Source organism: Panthera tigris, chromosome B4 (assembly GCF_018350195.1).
Source record: "Panthera tigris isolate Pti1 chromosome B4, P.tigris_Pti1_mat1.1, whole genome shotgun sequence".
Taxonomy (NCBI): Eukaryota; Metazoa; Chordata; class Mammalia; order Carnivora; family Felidae; genus Panthera; species Panthera tigris.
In genome coordinates this window covers 118,790,212-118,812,012 of record NC_056666.1, presented here as the reverse complement: position 1 = coordinate 118,812,012, position 21,801 = coordinate 118,790,212, and the positions used below count along the sequence as shown (strand labels likewise).

The following is a 21,801-nucleotide window of genomic DNA, read 5'->3' as shown; positions in this document are numbered from 1 at the left end:
TTATAAGAGTGGTACACATGTGTGAAAGTCACACTCGGAGAGCGGAGAATGAGAGGAACAGGACCTTGAAAGTAGAGAGGTTAACATAACTTTTTTGGCTTCTGCAACTGAGAAACCCAACATAACAGTGGCTTAAACAAGATAAAATTTACTTCTCTCTGGGGTGCCTGGGTGGCTCAGTCAGGTGAGCATCTGACTCTTGATTTCAGCTCAGGTCATGATCTCATCATTGTGGGATCAAGTCCTGCATCAGACTTTTCACTGAGCATGGAGCCTGCTTAAGATTCTCTCTCTCTCTCCCTCTGCCCCTACCCTGTTCGTGCTCTTTCATTCACCCCCACCACCTCACAAATAATTTTTTTCAAAGTGTACTTCTCTCACATTAAAGTTGGGCCAGGAGTCTAAGGTGATATGGCAAAAATCATCCAAAACATCAGGGCCCTCATTCTTTCTATCTTGTTGTTCTGCCAACTTTAACACATAGCTTCCATCTTTGACCCAAGATAAGGTCCTCAGCTTTCACCCATTCACTTTGAAATAATGGCAAGAAAAGAGGACTACATTTTCATTTTAAGGACACAACTCAAAGTTGCACACCTCATTTCTCCTGTCATGCTGTTGGCCAGAACTTAGTCACACTGCCACACTAAACTACAAAGGAAGCTAGATGTAGTCTTTGGTTGGGCAGCCATGAGCCCACCAAAAATTCTCTCACTATTAATTAAAATTGCTAAACTTTTTCATGGACACCAAAACAGAATTCCATGGACCTATGATGTTGTGTCAAATCATGCCTTCTTAAAGGTGATAAGTCAGAGCCTTGCCAGACACTATATCTTCACTAGTATTTAGAGGAAACCTACTGGTCTCCATCAAGACTTGGACTCTACAAAACCTCCTGGACTGTTGTTTTATTCCTATTCTATTAAGTGACAGAAAAATTCATTTCTAACATATACATTACTTTATTGAAACTACAAAATCAACAAAGTAAACTATAGATTTTTTAAAGAAATGTGTATTTTTGACTTCCTAGTAAAAAAAAAAGTTAAAACTAAATGTTTACAAAGTCTTGCAAAATGAAAGAAATGATTTAATAAAGCTTGCAGAATACCAAATGTATTCAGAACACCAAAAGTAAAATTTTAAGAATTCTACTCTGTCAGTGAGAGACCTAGTAACATGCCCAGAGTCCTGGAGCTGTTAAAGTGGTAAAGCCAGAATTTAAACCCAACCCTATCTAATGCAAAAGTAAAGTTTTTTTCATGTACACTTAAACATTCTTACAAGCTGCATCAGAGAAAAACATCAATTTGTCTATGACACACAGAATTTTATCACTTAGAATTTTTATTCTATATTTATTAAAAGAGCTCTAATATACTTAGACATTTTTTAAAATCATATATCATGTTTGGGCATACATAAAAAGGAAATATAAGCAAGTTAAGTTGCTTCAGATTTTTCTAAAACTTCCTCAGTGTCCAAATATGACTCTTCTGCATAGGTTCAGTTTGACTCAGTCATTAGGGTTCATATTTTCCCATATAATATTGTCCTCTGTGCTACCAAGAGCTTTGGTGATAAAGCATTTCCTAAAATAAACTATAAAAGAACTAAAAACTTGGGCTTTTAAGTTGGCTTTGCAGTTATATAGAGCTAGTCTACCTTTGTCACCCATTCTGCAAATTTTGATGCTGGTGCATTTGATAACTACATAGATAAAGACAATGACAACTATGCTGACTGCTCTTTGCCCAACAATGACTATACAGCTATCAATGTTAAGCCATATTCCAATTACTGAGTGTTCAAATGTTAAAAAGAGAGAAGTGCATCTTAGAATCTATGAGATAATACTTCCATTTGGTTCTTTAACTGTATTCAAGGGGATGGATGCTTTGGTGTTTACAAATAGTTCTGCCTGCTTACTTTAGAGCCTCCCAATCTGTCTCCACACACGTATCCCTATGATGGATCTCCTCAAGCCATTTCTTCATAGGTAGTTCAAAGGTAATCTTCATTAGATGGGTCTTGGTGGAATTTTCCCCACAGCCCAATTAGTAAGCCTGACAATAAGGTTTCTACTCTTCCCTGATGCTTTGAGAGTTGCCACAATTGTGACTTACAGTCCTCTGAGATAGACTGAGGGGAGGCAAAAGGGGAATTCAGGGCAGGTGAGTGATATATCACAGAAAGGTTTGAAATAAGCAGTTTGGGCTGAGAGGGTAGCAAAACAAGCTGCTGAAATGACCTGCTGCCAGACTGCCAGAGTCTCCCGGGAGCTCTGCTCTGGGCAGAGAGAAGCAGACACTGAAATGGCGCCACAGCCATCGGAAATCCTATTAGAGGAAGCAGGTCACTGGCAGGCGTAATTTGCCTTTTGTGAAGCTGCAGGAATGGGAAATGAACCTCAGAGAAGTGATAGGAAAATAGCAGAAACTTCCATAGAACCTGCTGTGCCATTCAAAGATGGAACATGGGGGAAAAGCTAGATTTGAAGCCAGACAGACCTGGGTGGGAATCCCGACTCTGGTGCTCACACTCAGTGAGACTGTGCACCGCAATGCTGATCTTTGAGCACCCTTCATTTGCCTTCTCTAAAAATGAGATAGCCATCATCATCAGTATATCACCAGGAGAACTAGAGGTGAGAATGGGAAGTGATGTAGCACCAAGTGGGCACTCAGGCAATCCAGCACTTTAATATTATTTAGTGTTACCTGCCTGTAAAAGGGAGTATCAAGGTACCCACGTGCAGCACTAGGCCCTGAAAGCATTGAGGGGAGTCCAGAGCCCTCATTCCTTGAAAACTTGGAATTATCATTGACTTTTGAAAATGATGATTTTGAAAAAAAAAGAAAGAAAGAAAATGATGAGTCTGTGTAAATTTTATATTTGATTTCCAAAGCAGCCATCAATGCAAAGACTACATAAGTAGAAATCTATATTCATTCAACAAACATTTACTGAATGCCCATTATGTGCTAGGCACTGGACTAAGTTCTGAGGACTGAACAAACATTAGCCAGACTAGAAAAAATATAAATGCCATGAGCAAACTAATGCTAGCAGAAGGAGGAAATATTTCTGCCAACATGCACAGTCAGAGTAGGTTTGTATTGGGGGGCAAGTGAGCTACTAGAATTTGAAGCATAGCAAGGCTTTTAACTTACAAATGAAGAAGACCCTGTACATATAAGGGCATGGAAAAGCATAGAGTAAAACATAGGAGATTGTTGGTTGGCATTTGAAATCATAGGAACAAAAGATGAAAATATAGGTTGGAGCCAAACTGTGGCAAACCTTTCATTCCCAGGCTGCCTTTTTCAGGAGGCAGAGCTAGTACAGTTTCATCATCAGAGCAGTGTTTGTGAAGAATTAATCTGGCAGCAGCATGGAAGAACTGTGGCTGCCCATGTGTGCAAATGCCACATTAGACAAAATCAGTATGCAGAATGGACTTTTTTCTTTTCTGCTTGCTTGTTTTTCCCTGTAGCATGATGCTCTGTATTGTACTTTATGACATATTAGATTGCCTGGGAACTATGGAGAAAGCCAGCACTTTGCCTTAGGTCTTCTTGGGAAGATGCACATTGGGGTGAATATTTTCTTGTCACTTCACCATGAGGTTTAGGGTTTGCCTGGAAGAAAAAAAAAAACTATTATGTGCCTGGGTTGCTAATCCTTCAGGAAAAGATGAATAATAAGGCAGAAGAGCTCCAGGTCTGCTCTGACCCAAGGCAGTAATTCTGCCTCATTACCACTTCAATGGGCCAGTCAACAAAAATTAGCATGGCTTGCCCTCCACTGGATGTAGTCTGTTCCACTTTGTTCTTATGTTTCAGACAGCTAAAGAATCCAAAGATGAGAATGATCAACTAGTAGGCAGAACTGAGGGATCCTTCCTGGTTAAAATAAGATAGTATCTCTCCTTTGAACTGAACTTAATCCAGCAGAGTCATTTCAACCACAAATATTTCTAAGAATTTAACTGTATGCAAAGAATCTTGAAGGGCAGAAGGAATCTAAGAGAACTTTTCTGTTCTCAGGAAGATTAGGGCTTCATTTAGGAAAAAGACTTGTACCCAAGTAACTGATACAAGATAGTGTTTGACAAATTCTCATGGGTTGAACATAATGGAGCTTTAGGAGTTCAGAGGAGCTAAATTTCACTTATTGATGGTGCTCAATACAGAAAGAGGAAATATGGAAGAGATAAAATTTTAAACTGTGACTAGTCATAGGAAGCAGTATAATTGACTTTACAGTCAGAATGACCTGGATACAGCTTTCTGCTAACATTGCTACTAGCAATGTGAGACCGAAAATCATTTAGCTTCTCTATTCCTCATCTATAAAACAGTGATGGCAATCACCTATTTCATAGAATTCATGTGAGCATTTAAATACATAATGCATGTAATGTGCTTACTTAATGAAGAGCTTGGCTTATAGTAAATGGTAAATTAACAATAATAGTTGCAGTGTTATTTTGTTATAGTTATTGGATAAAGTTCCACAAATAAGAGCAATTTTTTCTAGAAACTCGAATCATAGACTTATCAACTACTTAAGTGATCCTTGGAAGTCCTGAAGACCCAGATGGTCCTGGGCAACCCAGATACTGGTGGATCTCCTGAAACTAACATGATCTAATATCTTGAGGTTGTCCCCTGCCTACTAGAAGTTTCCACTATTAAACAGCTGTGTAGCCTCAGTCAAATCACACACACAGTCTCTAATGGCTTCAATTACTTCTCTCTTAAAATGAGGAGAAATAGGTCTTTATTTTAGAACCACACAGAACCACAAAGCACACTGAATAACTGAATCATCTTAAGAAAGAAGAATAAAACCAGAGGTATCATGCTCCTTGATTTCCTTTGTACTATACTACAAAGTATAGTAATCAAAACAGTATGGTATTGTCATAAAAACAGAAACACAGATTAATGGAGCAAATAGAGAGTCTAGAAATAAACTCATGCATATATGGTCAATTAATTTAGGACAAAAGAGCCACGAGTATACAATGGGGAAAGAACAGTCTCTTTAATAAATGGTGATGTGGAAATTGGATACCTACATGCAAAAGAATGAAACTGGACTACTATCATTCAAAAATTAATGGATTAAAGACTTGAATATTAAGACCTGAAACTCCTAGAAGAAAACATAGATACTAAGCAACTTGATATTGGTCTTAATGATATTTTTTTGGATCTGACTCCAAAGGCAAGAGAAGAAAAAGCAAGAATAAACAGATGGGACTACAGCAGACTAAAAAGCTTCTGCATAGCAAAGGAGCCCACCAACAAAATGAAAGGCACACTCCTGAATGGGAGAAGATATTTGCAAATCATATATCCAATAAGAAATTAATATCCAAAATATATAAAGAACTCATATAACTCAATAACAGAAAACAAACTGTTAAAAAAAAATGGGTAGAAGACCTGAATAGACATTTTCCCAAAGAAAACATACAGGTGGTCAACATACACATGAAAAGATGCTCAATATCACTAATCATCAGGGAAATGCAAATCAAAACCACAATGAGTATCACTTCACTCCTGTCAGAATGGCTAGTATCAAAAAGACAAGAAATAACAAGTGTTGGTGAGAATATGGAGAAAAGGGAAACCTTATACACTGTTGGTGGGAATGTAAGTTGGGGCTATTTCCACTATGGAAAACAGTATGGAGTTGCTCAAAAATTAAAAATAGAATTATCATATGATCCAGCAATTTCACTACTATGTATCTACCTGAAGAAGAAACCGCTAATTCAAAAAGATGCATGCACCCCTATGTTCATTGCAGCATTATTTACAATAGCCAAGATATGGAACCAACTTAAGTATCCACTGATAGATGAATGAATAAAGAATATGTGGTATATATACAATGGAATATAATTAAGCCATAAAAACAAATGAAATCTTACTATTTGTGATGACATGGATAGATCTTCAGGGTATTATGCTAAGCAAAATAAAACAGAGAAAGACAAATACTGTGTGACTTTATGTATATGTGGAATCTAAAAACCAAAACAAAACTCAGATTCAGACCCATAGATACAGAGAACAGATCAGTGGTTACCAGAGAGGAGGGAGCTAAGGTGAAGAAGACAAAATCGGTGAAGGGGATCAAGAAGTACAAACTTCCAGTTACAAAATAAGTCATAGGAATGTAATGTATAGCATGGAAAATATAGTCAATAATATTGATTAACTTTGTATGATGACATATGGTAATTTGACATTGTGGTAACGATTTTCCAATGTATACAAATGTCAAATCACTATGTTGTACACCTAAAACTCAGATAATATTGTAGGTCACTTACACCTCAAAATTAAAAAGATCAAACACAGTCTCTCAGTACTTCAGTTACTCATCTCTTAAAATGAGGGAACATAGGCCTTAAGATTCATAGGGGAGACTGTTATGGCTGGTTAAAGGCTTTAGAACATCAAACCCATTCCTTTTATTTGATAGATGAGGAAACTAAAGCCAGATAATTTCAGCAATTGGTCTGTGATTTCCTGACTCCTAATTCAGTTTTTTATAACTTATTACTTCAGGGGGTACAACTGAAGGACAGACTTCATCTGTCAAAGTTACCAGCCAGAAAATCCTAATAACCCAAGTTGTAAGCATGATTTAAAATAATAAAATTCTAAAGTCAATCCTCAGTTATAAAAGGTCCCAGGACCATGGATTGTGGAAAATCAAATATTCTTAAAAGAAAAAACAGTGGACATCTAGGAGATTTTTCTTTTTTCTTTCCAGTGGTATTTTATCAGTGAGGAATCATAAACCCATAGAGGTCAGGTAATTTGTCCAGAGTTAACACAGCTAAGAAATTTCAGAGCCACACTTAAACCCAGTTCTTCTGCCTTCTAATCAAGAGTTCTTACCATTTTATCCCTTCCTCTTAGAGCAAGTGATTTTAAAAACAGGAAAAAGATGGTAGCTGTGGAATATGTTTGAGATTTCATTGCCTTGGCAACGGCATATCAAATTCAAGCACTGTGAGTCACCTGGTAATCTAAACCCCTGAAATGTCTTTGCTTTTAGGTTTTAGAAGGGAAAATTGTCAAATACAGGCATACAGCTCACTACAAAGTACTTAAAAGGAAGAGAGGCCAGTAAATGTAGGCATGTGCTTGAGTGATTCTCTGTTGCTATTATATTTATTTAGGGCTTTCAGGTGGCTGAAATCATTGTGTATAAATCTTTTCCCATATAACACAAAACTAAAAGCTTGATCTATGGGAACGCAATGTAGTTTTAGGATGAAGACTACATTTTACTCACCTCAAAATAACTCCCAGTGTTTGCCTCTGAGACCCATTGATTTATGTTATCTCTTGCTCTCTAACAGTTTGGATTTGTCACACTTAGCAAAGTAATTTGGTTTCCTACAGGTTTTATTCTGTTTTATAGAAGCAAGAGAACATTTTTGTGTTTGGTAGCACAAACACATGTCCTCAGAATTTTAGCCAGCATCCTTAGATGGATATGGATTTCTTTTTAGCCATATGCCCCCACCTGAAAGGTTTATGCTTTTAAACACTGATATTACTTGAAAAGTTATGCCCAAGGCATATTGCTTCTTTGTTCCTAGCTAGGAATTGAAATACTTATAAAGCTTACTGAAAATTTACCAGGTCACTGAAATCAGAATTTATATCTCATATAAAGTAACTAAGAGAATTAGATTTATTTATTCAATCAGCCATACAGTTTTATTAAGTCACTAATATGTGCTTTGCATTATTCAAAATAATTTGGTGACCCTGGATAGCACAAGATATACTCCTATGGTTGCAATTCTGTTTTACCAGTGTTACTGGGTACTTACATAGTGAAAGAAATCACGTTAATAAGACTCAACACCTGCCTTCAGGATGTTCATAGTCTATCTGGGCAAACACTCTTAAAACAAATTCACAGACATTTTAATATGGCCTGATTAACATTTGGCAGTATGGTAAGTTCTGTGAAAGAGATAAATATAGGCTATGTTCTAGAAGTTTAGAAGCAAGGACCTAAGAGAATTTGAGATCATCAGGTAGGGCTCCCTGAAGGTGAGTAACCTGAGCTCAAGTTTGAGGAAGGAGAGATTTTGCCAGATGCCAAAAGGAAGGGAAAGTTCTCCCAAAAAAGTGACCAGGATAGTTAAAGGTGATTTCCAGAAAATAAGTACTGCTGGAACCACAAAGTGCAAATCAGGTCGGACCCTGATTATGAAGAATTAATGACACTTTGCTTTGCTAAGGAGGTAACACCTACCATTGTAACATTCTCTTCCAACCTGAATGTATAGTACAGGTTTACAGATTACTCAGTTCAAGGTAGTTGTAGTTGTTATATTAGAGGCCTCCACTGAACCATGCCTTTGAGTATTCACATCCCAGTGTGGTTCCCTCACCTTGAAGCTGGGTTGGCCCTAGGATTCTCACCAATAGAATGTGGTAGAATTGAGGTGTTCTAGTTCCAAGGCTAAGCCTTAATATGTCTTAGCACTCTTGAGGGCTCTGAGGTGCTCTGTGAAGAAAGCCATCCAACCTGCAGAGAGACAAATGTAGACAGCACACAGGACACATAGAGAAAGAGAAGCCTGAGACCACAGGTAAACACAAGAAGCACAGTGATCCCCAGTGACACTAGCAGCTGAATACATCCACACCAATGACCTCCAGCAAGACCAGTATAAGAACTGCTTGGCTGAGCCTAGCCCATTTGTAACATAATGATGAAATAAAATGTTTATTGTTTTAATCCTATAAGATTTGGGGTTATTTGTTATATAGTAATAGATAACTGAAAACAAAGTGTATTTTAAAAGTCATATAAATACTATACACATTTAGTAGTATGAGAAATGTCTGTGTGCTAGAGAAATTATTACCCTCTCAATTACCATTTTAGTCTACCATTTTGTTAACAACTTAAGAATTTTTACCGGTTAAGGATTCAGTGTAGAATGGATTGCTTCCAAATTGCAAACCAAGAGTGAACTAATTGCCTGATGTTTAAGTACTGAGGTGAGAGTTAATCATCATTTTAGTCACATGTACTTGCTTTATTAACAGAGAGATAGGGCTTTCCATTAAGTAGTCAGTGGGTGCACACATCCAAAGAACTGCGAAGGGATTATAGATGATAAATCACTGAAGTGAGTTCTGCATCACTTCCAGAGGATGAGCAGAAGGGGACTGACAGTGGTCATCTAAACTGACTGTGAGAATTAGGCACTTGTCCAGTCAGATTGTCATTTGATGTATCCAGTTACACTGATAGTCTTAATCACTTTCAAGCAAAGTCAAAGCAGAGAGGGAGCAGAGTAAATCCAAAGAGAGGCTAGGGATTAATAGTCTACTGCCCAGTTGTCATAACTGTGAAGAAATATGCTGACCCTAAATTTATTCAGAATTAGAATTAGAGGAAGCCACTGATAATCTGTTGAGTTCTTACTATGCTATTATTTGTAGTTGAAATTAAAACTTTTTCTTCTATGTTTGGCTCTTAGCAAATGCAGGTACATGGTACATGCATGATTGATATCAGTTGATTTGAGCAAATGAATGAATAATAAATGAATGGATGAATGAAGTTCAAAATTTTACAACCTTCCTATTCCACTCAGCAGTGTTTATTTAACCTTATAGTTCTTAGTAAGTACTTGTTTACTGAGTAATTGGAAATAGCCAGCCAAGTTATTTCCTTCAGATAAAAATTTTGGCATAAACTATAGGTAAAGCCTGCCTATCATCCTCTCTTTATCACAGACTTCATGTGATTTAACTATTCTAAATATTTGTTTTCCTTTGTTGAACCCTTTATTAAAGAAGACTATTTATTACTTGGCTTCTTTTGCAGCAAAGGAGAGAGGAGATACACACATGCAGAATTATGCAAATTATGCAAATTTTCTACACACTTGACAGATCACGGAAGTGAAAATACCTAAGTAATGGCATAACACTAAAATAACTTTATTTCTAAGGAGTAGGTCTCTGGGAAATATAATAAATTTATTCAACTTCTCCAGAAGTAAGCTTTCTTTAAAGAACTAAATCAATACTCATTATGATAGCTTGAATAAGAACACAGTATGTTCCTTATTAATCATTTTCAAACACATCCACCTACTAGTGAGTTAAGAGTATTTATTCAGTGCTTATGGGATACTTGACTGTATCTTCAGAGTTCCTAGTTTTTCTTTTCTACCAAAAAATAACATGTTGCAAAGACAGTCTGTCACTCTCATGGATTGTGAATACTTATTCCGGCTCTCTGTGTTCTTTAATCAATAACATCTTATCATATTTAGAATATGATAAAATTTTTATAGTGACCTACAGTACTCCACATGATCTGACTCCACCTACGTCTCCTATCCATTTCCTACTGTTCTCCCTTTCTTTACTCTGCCCCACAACAAAGGCCTTGTTACTTTCTTCAGACTCACTAAGCTCACTGCCACATTGGGCCCTTAACATGCTGCTCCCACTTCCTACAACTCTTCCTCCAGGCAGCCCCATCGCTCAATTTACATTCAAATGTCTTCTCAAATGGCACTTTGGGAGAGGCTGTCCCCTTCTAACTTTCTTTGTTAAGCAATAGCCCTTAACATTTTATGGGTCACAGACTCTTTTGAGAATCTGATGAAAGCTAAGAAATCTCAGAAAAATGTGTGATGGCATATAAAATTTTGCATATCATTTTGGGAGCTTTACTGACCACCTGAAGCCTTTTCATATACCTCTTTAGAATCTGTAGATTCAGGATTAAAACCCCAATCTAGAGGTAATACCAATAAATGTTCTGTTGCTACAAAGTTCAAAAACCAGCCCAGAAGAGGAACCAAGTAGCAATTCCCTGAGCTGTTAAGAGTCCTCACTTCTACAGACGTCACTTCTTCACCTGTTTTCTTCTGAGCATTTCCTAGCACCTTCATGCATTCAACAAATGCTTATTGGATGCATGGATGCTTTGGCTTGATGAAGAAAGAAAAAGAACAAAGACTTCTGCCCTTGTGGAGTTTATATTTATTGCCTGATCCTAAGTATTGCCTAGAATCTTCATTCTATTGTAAAATTGTGCCTCTTTTATTCTACAGTGACTTCCCTGAATTTAAACAACCTGAGGAGATAACACTAGGTCTTAGCTATACCCCATTAATTCCTGCTGTCATCCCTGCAGAGGTCAGTAACTTCCCTACCTACATGCAGAACAAGGAAAAAAAAATTACTTCTGATAAACACTTATAAAAGTAAAGTACTAATGACATGATGACAAAAAAATAATAATTTGAAACCATTTTGCCATTCCTGCTTAGAAAGACTGAATTCTACTACATAGCTCTACTATTAAATTTCAGGATATTAAAGATAACCACCTAGCCATTCTATTGAAGCAGTTTTATAGCAAGGCTACAAAAATTCTCTCATTGACTTGGGAACAATGATTGCAATAAACTTTAGGCTAGGTATTTAGATTCATGTGAAAAAGTTTTTCAGAGTCATAAATATTTTATCTAATTCAAAATTTACTTTATAAGAGGAAACATTTCAACTATAATGTGTTAGCTTCTCAGAACTGAATAAATTAAACTAGAATGCAAGTCTTCTTCTAATGTTTGTGACCCATCTTGCCCTTCTGCAGAAACAGCTCTCTTTAGGACTGAAGTGTTTCATTTAATTCATCATCTTTAGGGCATTAACAAGAATGCATCTGTGTTAACCCAACAACCAAGGGACACTTCTGGTCTGTGCCTGAACCAGTTCACTGCTTTCTGTTTCCACAGTTAGGTCTGTACTGTTCTTCCCTTGACCTTCATCACTCTCTTTCTCCTCCTCCTTCCCCCTCCCTGCCTAAAACATCCTCTCTGATGCTTTAGATGAGATGACATCAAGGCATTTGTTCTGTGATGGTCACACTTAGAGCAGCAATCACAGAGACAGACTGAGTATGTGTCTGTCCACAGACTGTTTAAAATAGGAAAAATAGGATGAGACACAGGAAAATCAGAACTGAAAGTTACCTGCTTTTAGGTAATTTTTTTTTAGAATAATAAAAAAGCGCAAAGGGTCTATTTCTCTCCTGAACCTTATCAAGAGAAAGACTGACTGTGTGTCATGCTTTTCTCATTTTCTGCAGTCACATTATGAATCTCACCATCTGTATGAGTCAGGTTTCTCCAGAGAAACAGAACCAGTAGGATATACTCACTATATATATACATATATATGTATATAGTGATGTTTTATATATTCTATATTTATTATTATATATAATATGTAGTATATATAATATACATTCTATATTATCATACATGTACAGTTGACCCTTGAACAACATGGGTTTGAACTACACAGGTCCACAAATATGCAGAGTTTTTTTGATAAATACAATACATTGCTGTAAAGGTATCTTTTCTTTCTTATGATTTTCTTAATAACATTTTATTTTCTGTAGCTTATTTTGTTGTAAGAATACTGTATATAATGCATATAGCATACAGAATACATGTTCATTGGTAAAGTATGTTATCAGTAAAGTTTCCAGTCAACAGTAGGCTATTAGCAGGTGTTTTTTTTTAATGTTTATTTATTTTTGTGAAAGTGCAAGCCAGGAAGGAACAAAGAGAGGAGGACAGAAGGTTCAAAGTGGGCTCTGCACTGACAGGCTGACAGCAGCAAGCCCGATGTGGGACTTGAACCTACCAACTGTGAGATCATGACCTGAACCAAAGTCACATGATAAACCGACAGCCACCCAGGTGCCCCAGCAGTTAAGTTTTTGAGGAGTCAAAAGTTATATGTGAATTTTTGACTGTCTGGGGGACCAAAACCCTAACCCCCACATTCTTCAAATGCCATATATATATACACATACATACATATGTAGTAGAGTATGTAACATATATAGTGAAATAGGATGGGTGGATGGATAGTTAGATAGATAGGTAGATGATAGATAGATAGATAGATAGATAGATAGATAGATAGTTTATTATAAGGAAAGAATTGACTCACACAATTATGGAGGCTGAGAAGTTCAAGAGCTGTAGTTGACAAACAAGAGACCTAGGAGAGTTGATGTGTAGTTTCCAATATGAGTCCAAAGGCAGCAGATTTGAGGCCCCAAAACAGCCAATGTTTCAGTCTAAATCCGAAGGTCGTAAAAGACCTTGAATGTCCCACTCAATAGTCAGGCAGGAGTTCCCTCTTAGACTTTTTGTTTTATTCAAGTCTTGAGTTGATTGGATGAGGTCCACCCACATTAGGAAGGAAAATGTGCTTTATTCAGTCTATTATTAATCCCACCTAGAAACATCCTCAAAGACACACCTAGAATGTTTGGTCTGAGTAATGCCTGGGCACCTTGTGGCCAAGTCAAATTGACACATAAAATTAACCATCACACCATCCAACTTCACATGCTTCAATGGCAGAAAAGAATCTGGAGACAAGGGAAGATGTGATCGGTTCTTGCCACTGATCACTGAGAACTGGCAGTGAAGTGTCAAAGCTGGCACTTTTTTTTTTAAGTATAAAATCCAGAAGAAATAGATATGCCCTGTAATCTTTCTTCTGCTCTGAGACCGTTCATTTCAATGGTTTGGAAACCTAAGGCTGGTGATAAAAGGATAATCACATTTTTTTAATCTGTAGGTAACAACATAAGGAAGTGCTTTATGGTGACTTCTGTCTTTATGTTCTCTATTGCAAGTGGTATAGTAGTTGTCTGTTGCTATGTTAACAAACTATCCCAAAACTTAGTGGCTGAAAACAATAGACTTTTATTATCTCTCACAGCTTCTGGAGATCAGGAATTATGGAGCCATTCAGCTGCGTAATTATTGTCCAGGTCTCTCATGAGGTTGCAGTCAAGAAATTGGCTAGGCAAGCAGTCATCTGAGAGTTGGACTGGGGTTGGGAGATCAGCTTCCATACAGCTGCAGTTTGGTTCCAGTTGCTGCTGGGAGGTCTCAGTCCTTCTGTAATTGGCTCCTCCACAAGACTGCTTGAGCATCCTCATGACATGAAGCTCTTGCCCAAGAATGAGCTATTCAACAGCATAGGGTGGAAGCAGGAATGTCATTTATGATCTAGCCCAAGAAGCCCTACATTGTCACTTTGACAAAGTCCTTTTGTCACATAGGTTAGCCCTATTTAGTCTTGGAGGGGAATACCCAAGGCACTGAATTGCAGGAGGCAAGAATCATTTGGGGGCCATCTTGCAGGCTACCTCTACATAAATGTATTGGCCAGATTCTAGGACACAACATTAGATATTATTAATTAATGCCATTAGAGTAAAGACCACATTTCCCAAGTTCATTGATGTATGGATTCTATCCAAAGCTTTGCTACATCAAAAAAGATTAATTATAACCAATTTCTTACCCCTAACTTTATTAGTTCAGCCACTGACATAGGAGGATTGTAGTAAGTAATTAAGACAAAATTTTCTTGTAATAAAAATGTGCCTTCTGTCTTCAATGTATTTGAAAATTTTGCTAGTATTGATTGATTTCCAGCATGTTTATGGTGATGGAAGTTAAATCTAGAATGCTGTCTTAATTTTCTCTTTTTACAATACATTGGACATTTTCCAGTTTCCAACTCTTTTGCATGCCTATGTAAATTTCAAAGTAATCAATGCAGTGACTTTTCATGCATTCTCCAACAGTTATTAAAATTTACTATGTACCCAACATTGTTTGACCTGTAGTATCCATTGAGGCAAGGTTAAAGTCCCTGGCCTAAAAGAAATTTATAGTACCATGGAAGAGATACATCTATTCTAAGACAATTTCAATACAGTATGGTTAATACTGTAGTAGAAGTATGCACAGAGTACTGTGTGGCCATAGGGAAGAAGAACTCATATCTTCCCAGGGGCTGATACTAAAGAAGGCTTCAGAGAGAGGATAACACCTGAGTTATACTTTGAACATTGCTAGAAATTCACCAAATGGACTGGGTTTGGATGAGATGGTTCAGTAGGGAAGACACTTTGCATGAAATGACCAGATATGCAAAAGCAAGAAAGTGATGCAATTCAGGACACACTATTCCAAACTGTAGTGCCTTGGCATATTGAATATTTTAAGCTGAAAGAGTTTGAGAAAACAACAGATCTTCTCCCCTCTCACCTTTCTTCTCTGGAACAAGTCATATACCCTCTGGGTATAAGGAGCATCTTAACCTCTGAAGACAAAGGGATATCAAAAAAAATTCCTAACAAATAGGCCTCACTAAATTTCCCCCAGGTTACTACAACTACTACGTAACCCTTGATCTATCATATTCCTCCACAACGTGCACAGGTCTGTTTCTTTGGGTCTTCATTTCCTTATGAAGGCTCCTGTGTCATATAAAATGTATGTTAGATAAACTTTTATGCCCTTCTCCTGTTAATTTTCACTTTGCCAATTTTCAGACCCTGCCATGGACCCTGAGACAGTCAAAGAAAACTTCTTACTCCTCTACCAAAGCTTGATATAGTATGACCTATGTATTAGTTTTCTATAATGCTATAACAAATTACCATAAACGTGGTAGCTTAAACAATATAAATCTATTCTCTTCCTATTAGGTCCAAAGTCTGACACAGTTCTCACTGGGCTAAATCAAAATGTCAGTAGGACTGCATTACTTTCTGGAGGCTCTAGGGAAGACTCCATTTACCTACATTTTCCAGCTTCTAGAGGCCACCCACATTCTCTGTGGTTTGTGGTCCTCTCCCCTCATCTTCAAAGCCAGAAATTGTGGGGCAGATCTTTCCCACACTGACATCTCTTTATTTCTCTGATGTGGGAAAAATTCTCTGCTTTTCAGGACTTCTCAGGACTTCTGTGATTATATTGGGCCAAGCTGTATAATCCAGGATAATGTCCCCATCTCAAGATCCTTAACCTTAATCACATCTGCAGCATTCTTTCTGTCCTGTAAGGTAACATATTCAGATTCCAAGGATTAGGGTATAGGTAACTTTGGGGGCCACTATTTTGCCTAGTACAGCCTATTTAGAAAAGAGCCAGAAGTGCAGCATAGATAGACTGTAGAGGTCTTGGGAGTAAATGGCAAAAGATTAGGCTAGAAAAGTAGGCAGCAGCAGCCAGCCCAAGAAAATCCAAGAGTGCTAAGCTAAGGGGACTAAATATTACCTTGTGTAGGAGATATTTATGTTTTCATTTGCCCAGCTTTCCTCACCCCTTTCTCTTACTAATAGAGTCCCTGTTTTCCTTTGTAAAACTTCCCCTTGGGCATACCACATACTGTGGTTTTGATCAGGCTGCCAATCATAGTATATTACCCTCTATCCATGGAATTGCATGTGGAACTCAGGCCTGCCTTCTTGGCCTTTGTGTAGACACAATAAACTAAAGACTTTGCCTTGGATGTCATGGATACTGGGAGAGCAAGTATCTCTCTTGGCTTTGAGGTTGCCAGCTGGGATGATATAAAAGCTTGCAATTATCTGTGGCCTTGCCCTTTCATCCCAGTCACTGAGAGGAAGCTCATCTGCTTGTAAGAGATGCAACTACCTAAGAGACAAACAAAAGGAAAAGATGGAAATCTGATTTAAATTCCTGGACTTGAAACTTTCCTTTTCTTTTCAATGGGTGACTTGCAGCTGAGAGTCCTGAGTAACTTACCTTACATGCTGTGAGAGCTCTAAAAGGGGGAAAGCAATGGAGAGATGTGGCCAGGTTTGCAACGAACAGAATAACTTGTGGTAAAGACAGACAGCCATTAAATCTTCCATGTAGCAGCTGATATGTGGTTCAGTTACAGCAGACAAGCCATGGGAGCAGAGAATTCTAGTATGGGGTAGCCAACAATGTCAAATGTTTCAGAGAACAAAAGCAAAAAGCAACCATATGATTTGGCAAAGTGGTGATTATTGGCATCCTTAACCAGAGTTACTTAAATGGGCTAGTAGGAGTTGAACTGTAGGAGGTTGAGGAGTTAATGCATTAAACAATATTTTTATTGCTATGTTTGATTATAAAAGTAAATAATTTTAAATGTAGAATATCCAACAAATGTATAAATAAAGAAAATAAAAATCACCAATAACCTCATTAGAAATAACCACTGTGGATTTGATCCTTCCCTTCCAGACAGTAATATGATTCTGCATATATTGCTTATTATTATGTTGTTAACAGTTCCTCTTGTCATTAAATATCATTGAAAACATGACTTATATTGGTTGTGCATTATACCATCGTATGTGGATGGTCAATTCTTTAGATATCTTTGAGTATATATTACAAAATCATAATAGTAAATTATGTCAGGATAACTTTGTAAAAAGATTGCCCATTTTTGTACCTTCAATTTGTATCCCCCAATCAATGTGCTAGTAACTCTATTTCAAGTTCATCTTTATTTTAAGGAGGATTTTTTGAAATTACCAATTGCATGTGCATCTTACTATCACGAGCAATTGGCTTTCCCTCTCCCTCTACTGAAGGAGCAAAGTATGTCATTTAGCTTTCTTTTGTTCCTGAAATAGTAAAAGAATTCTTTTTTTCTGTTTCCTTTTATGTCTCTTAGATGTGGCATCCTGTTTCCTACTGAGCTTTTTTGACCCAACTCCTACAAGCTTTTGCTATTTCTCTGTGATCTCCTCAGGAATTTGCCCTACATTCTATGGCATTTCCATTTGTGCTTCATCTCCCTGTTAAGTTCTTTCTTAAGTAACTTTTATAATCCTTGCCAATTTTTTCTCATTGCAAATATAACAGATTGTGCTGCTGCTGCACTTTTGGAAATGTTTTGCTTGATCCAGTCAAAAACAGCGTTTTTCGTGTCAACATTTGACACTATGACATTCAGTTATTAGAAGTTCATGTTTAAAATCACCAAAAGGTAGATGCTCAGAAGAGTTTTATATATATGAGGAAACTAATATTGTTTTTATTGTGGTATTAGAGTTCCACAACTTGTCTGACTAAATGCTGTATCTATGAGAAGCATACAATTAATAAAAGCAGGAAAATAGAAAATTATTGGCAAATTACAGGTCATGATTCCACCATTTAATATGTTTCCTTAGCCAACTAGGAATTTGCTAATATAGTAAAGATATTTAAATAAAATGCTTCAATTAAAGCATTTAGGGAACAAAGTATGACATCATTTTATTTCATGCCACTTTTTCCCTAAAAGGTTAAAAATCACATGTTTCAAAGTTTCTCCTATAGTTTTACCAACATGACTTTTTTTAAAGTTTATTTATTTATTTTAAGAGAAAGAGAGTGAGAGAGCATGGGGGAGGGGCAGAGAGAATCCCAAGTAGGCTGCACACTGTCAATAAGGAGCCTGATGTGAGATGTGAACTGTGAGATCATGACCTGAGCCGAAATCGAGTCAGACGCTTAACCGACTGAGCCACCCAGGCGCCCCTTCAACACAACTGCTTTTGTTTTTTAAGTTTATATATTTATCTTGAGAGGGAGAGAGAGAGTGGGGCAGAGGCAGAGAGATGGGGACAGGGGATCCAAAGTGGGCTCTGTGCTGACAGCAGAGAATCCTGATTGATGCGGGACTTGAAACCATGAACTGTGAGATCATGACCTGAGCCGAAGTCAGACGTCTTCAACCAACTGAGCCACCCATGCGCCCCCAACATGACTTTTTAAAAAGTTTATTTATGGGAAATTTCAAACATATACAAAAGTAAAGAGAATAATATTATGAACACTCATGTACCCATCACCTAGCTTAAAAGCCTATCCAATACATGACCAATCTTGTTTTCCTCTATACCAATCATTCACTCCCTATAAATACCCAGAATTATTTTGAAGAAAATTTCAGAGATTGTATCATCTTATCTGCTATTACGGTATGTATAACTCTGAAAGAGGACTTAAAATATAACAAAAATACCATTACCACACCTAAAGAAAAATAAAAAAATAATTCCTTAACATAATCCAAGATCCACTTGATGTTTCAAAATCCCCAGTTGTCTCAGTTTATTTTTTAATCTTTGGTTGTTTGAATCAGGTTGCTGAGGATATAAATATATTACAAGTGATTGATAGGTCTCTTAAGACTCTTTTAATATATAAGTTCACACTACATTTCTTTTTATTTTGTTCCTTGGAATTTATTTGTTGATAAATAAAAGGCATCTCTCAACATGAAACTCAATTTTTAAAATAATTGAATCCCTTTAGTTTAAACTAAAGGCAATGCGATAATAAACTGTGTGAAGGAAAGTGTGGAGTCTGTCTTCACTTCTGAAATCCTAGCATCTAGCACACTGATGAGCCATTTGAGGTCATCAGAAAATGGTCTAAACTCATTTCTGTTGAGTGTAAAATTCACTCATTCATTCATTCATTCATTAAACAAATATTTATCAAGGATTTGCTTTATGTTAAACCAAAAATGTATTTCTGTGTTTAAGCAATATAGACATCAGTTTCAAATGTAGCTAAAGTCAGTCTTCAAATGGATATAAGAGATATTTTTATGAATAGATACATTCTGGTTAAACTTATCTTTAAAAATTATTATATCACATACAGAGCCTGAAATAAATAATAAATAGAAAATCTGTCTTCTTACACTGGTTTTCCGGAGATTCACTGGCTGAATAGAGAGAACTTGAAGAAAGTCAGAAGAGTAATTTTTTCATCTACTATGTACTAAGTATCTACAGTTATTATGTACAAGTATTAAACATATTGAAGATATTTATAATTTATTCTAGGTATAAGATAAGCAATGAGAACCAAAGGAAAAGTAAAATCTGAAGAACTAAGGAAGACATATATGAATTTGATGACAAATTGTCTAAAAGATAAAAGATAGGAAAGAGTAAGGGTTAATTTCAAAGTTTCTACTTTCAATATTAAGAGTGGAGTAGTACATGCAGTTATTATGTAAAGTAACATGTAAAAACCTTACCAAATATTGCACCCCAATCCTGTTTATTATGTTGTGTAATGAAAACAAGTCAGAAAACTTTTTAATGATTTTGAAGAATAGAACTATTAGAATAATTTGGTAATCTTTTATATAATAGTCACTATAATCTGTAGCCATATAATTTAAGCAGATGCAATTTTATACACAGATGGTTTATGTCACACTTTAGTTTGGGTAAAATATATTTAAATACATTTTCCAATTATTTAAAATGTGATATTACAAGCACTCCTTTCTAGCATGCCTTGTGCAGTGGTTAATCTTTTGTTATTGGAAATGAGCCCATTTATATTTGTAAAATGCTAAAGAAAGAAATAATTACGCACCCAACTCTGGTTTTTAGGAACAGATTTTGTAGCTTTAATAATGTATTGAATAGGACTGAACATATCTTCTTGATAATACAAATTTGTTAATTAGAACGAATCATAAATAATTGAATTGATGGGCTGCCAACAGCTTAATGGCCTGGAGAAATAAATAGACTCTCACTAGATAATCTATATATCTTATTGAGTTATTGAACCCCTCCTTCAAAATACTTCAAAGATAGTAGGAAAATCATAGAAGGAAAATTTCAAGCCATTTTAGGATTTTTAACCATAAAATTCCTATCAAAGTCGATGGATGTTCCTCAGAATCACTGAGTACCATCTCAAATGTCTACCGTTGCTACAATCTTGTTATATAACATTCCCTTTGCTCCCAATAGAACATGAGCCAATTTAAAAATGTATAAAATAATTAACATTATCAATATTATCATCATGAGCGACATCTTCTTTGTGATAAAATGTCAGTTTTAGTTCATCATATTCATTTCTTTGAGGCTTAACATACACTATATATTATATAACATATAATATAATAATATTAAAAAATAATATATTATTTTTGAGCTATGTTTTTATTACACATTAAAAATTTTTAATTTTTTTATTTGATCATAATTGACACACAATGTTACATTAGTTTTAGGTGTACAATGTAGTGATTCAACTTCTCTGTATGTTATGCTATGCTTACCACAAGTGTAGCTGCCATCCATCACCATATAATGCCATTACATTATTGTACATATTTTAAAATGACATAATACCTAGGGTCCTTATGAAGAATCAAAGTCAATGACTTCCTTTTTTCTAAACCGACAGTCTTAGTGATGCTATGATGCATTATGTGTCACTGGTCCCATTCTGTTGCAGTTGTTGACAGGTCACACGTTAGGTCACAACTACATATTAGGCATACTACTTACTACTTCTTCTCTTCTATATGATGGTTTTTATTAAAAATACAGTCACTGTACTTTATATCTACTTAGTACTCTTAAGCTGTTCAATTTATAAAATATATGTGTATTAAAAAGTGTGTACCAACCACTATGTTGGCTACTATGTAAGCACTTTACATGAATTATTTCCATTTAAATGCAAAACAGTGCTGTGATATAGCATGATTTTTAGCCTTCATCTCCAAGAAAAGGAGCCCAAGGCCCAGGATGGCTAAGTAATTTGACTAAGTTCACACAGCTAGTAAGTGGCAGAAGAGATTCAGGTTTGTCTAATTTCATTCTTCCAGTTATTCTCTTATGAAAAATTTTTTTATTAAGGACACACCGTATGGAATGCTTTGCAATAAGTCTTGATGGAATTAGAGAGGTGAAATCTAGGAACCCTGAATCTTAACATGATTATTCTGTTGTCTCCTGGTGTTCCTCCCAGTAATACTTTAATTTTTTTAATTCTTTCTTTTTAATGTTTATTTATTTTGAGAGAAAGCAAGCATAAGCAGGGGAGGGCAGAGAGAGGAG

The 21,801-nt window shown here is 36.2% G+C and overlaps 1 protein-coding gene across 19 annotated transcripts in view; it reads left to right on the top strand.

Annotated features, from left to right (window-relative positions):
- ANKS1B (ankyrin repeat and sterile alpha motif domain containing 1B) overlaps positions 1-21,801 on the top strand; it is a 1,065,991-nt gene that overhangs the window by 643,480 nt on the left and 400,710 nt on the right. Inside the window, exon 1 of one of the 19 annotated variants that reach the window (XM_042992997.1) lies at positions 6,977-7,046. The exons of the other annotated variants lie outside the window; for them this stretch is intronic. The gene's annotated coding sequence lies outside the window, so the exon portion shown is untranslated. Of the gene's footprint in view, positions 1-6,976; positions 7,047-21,801 lie in introns of those variants that run through there. 19 annotated transcript variants of the gene reach the window in all.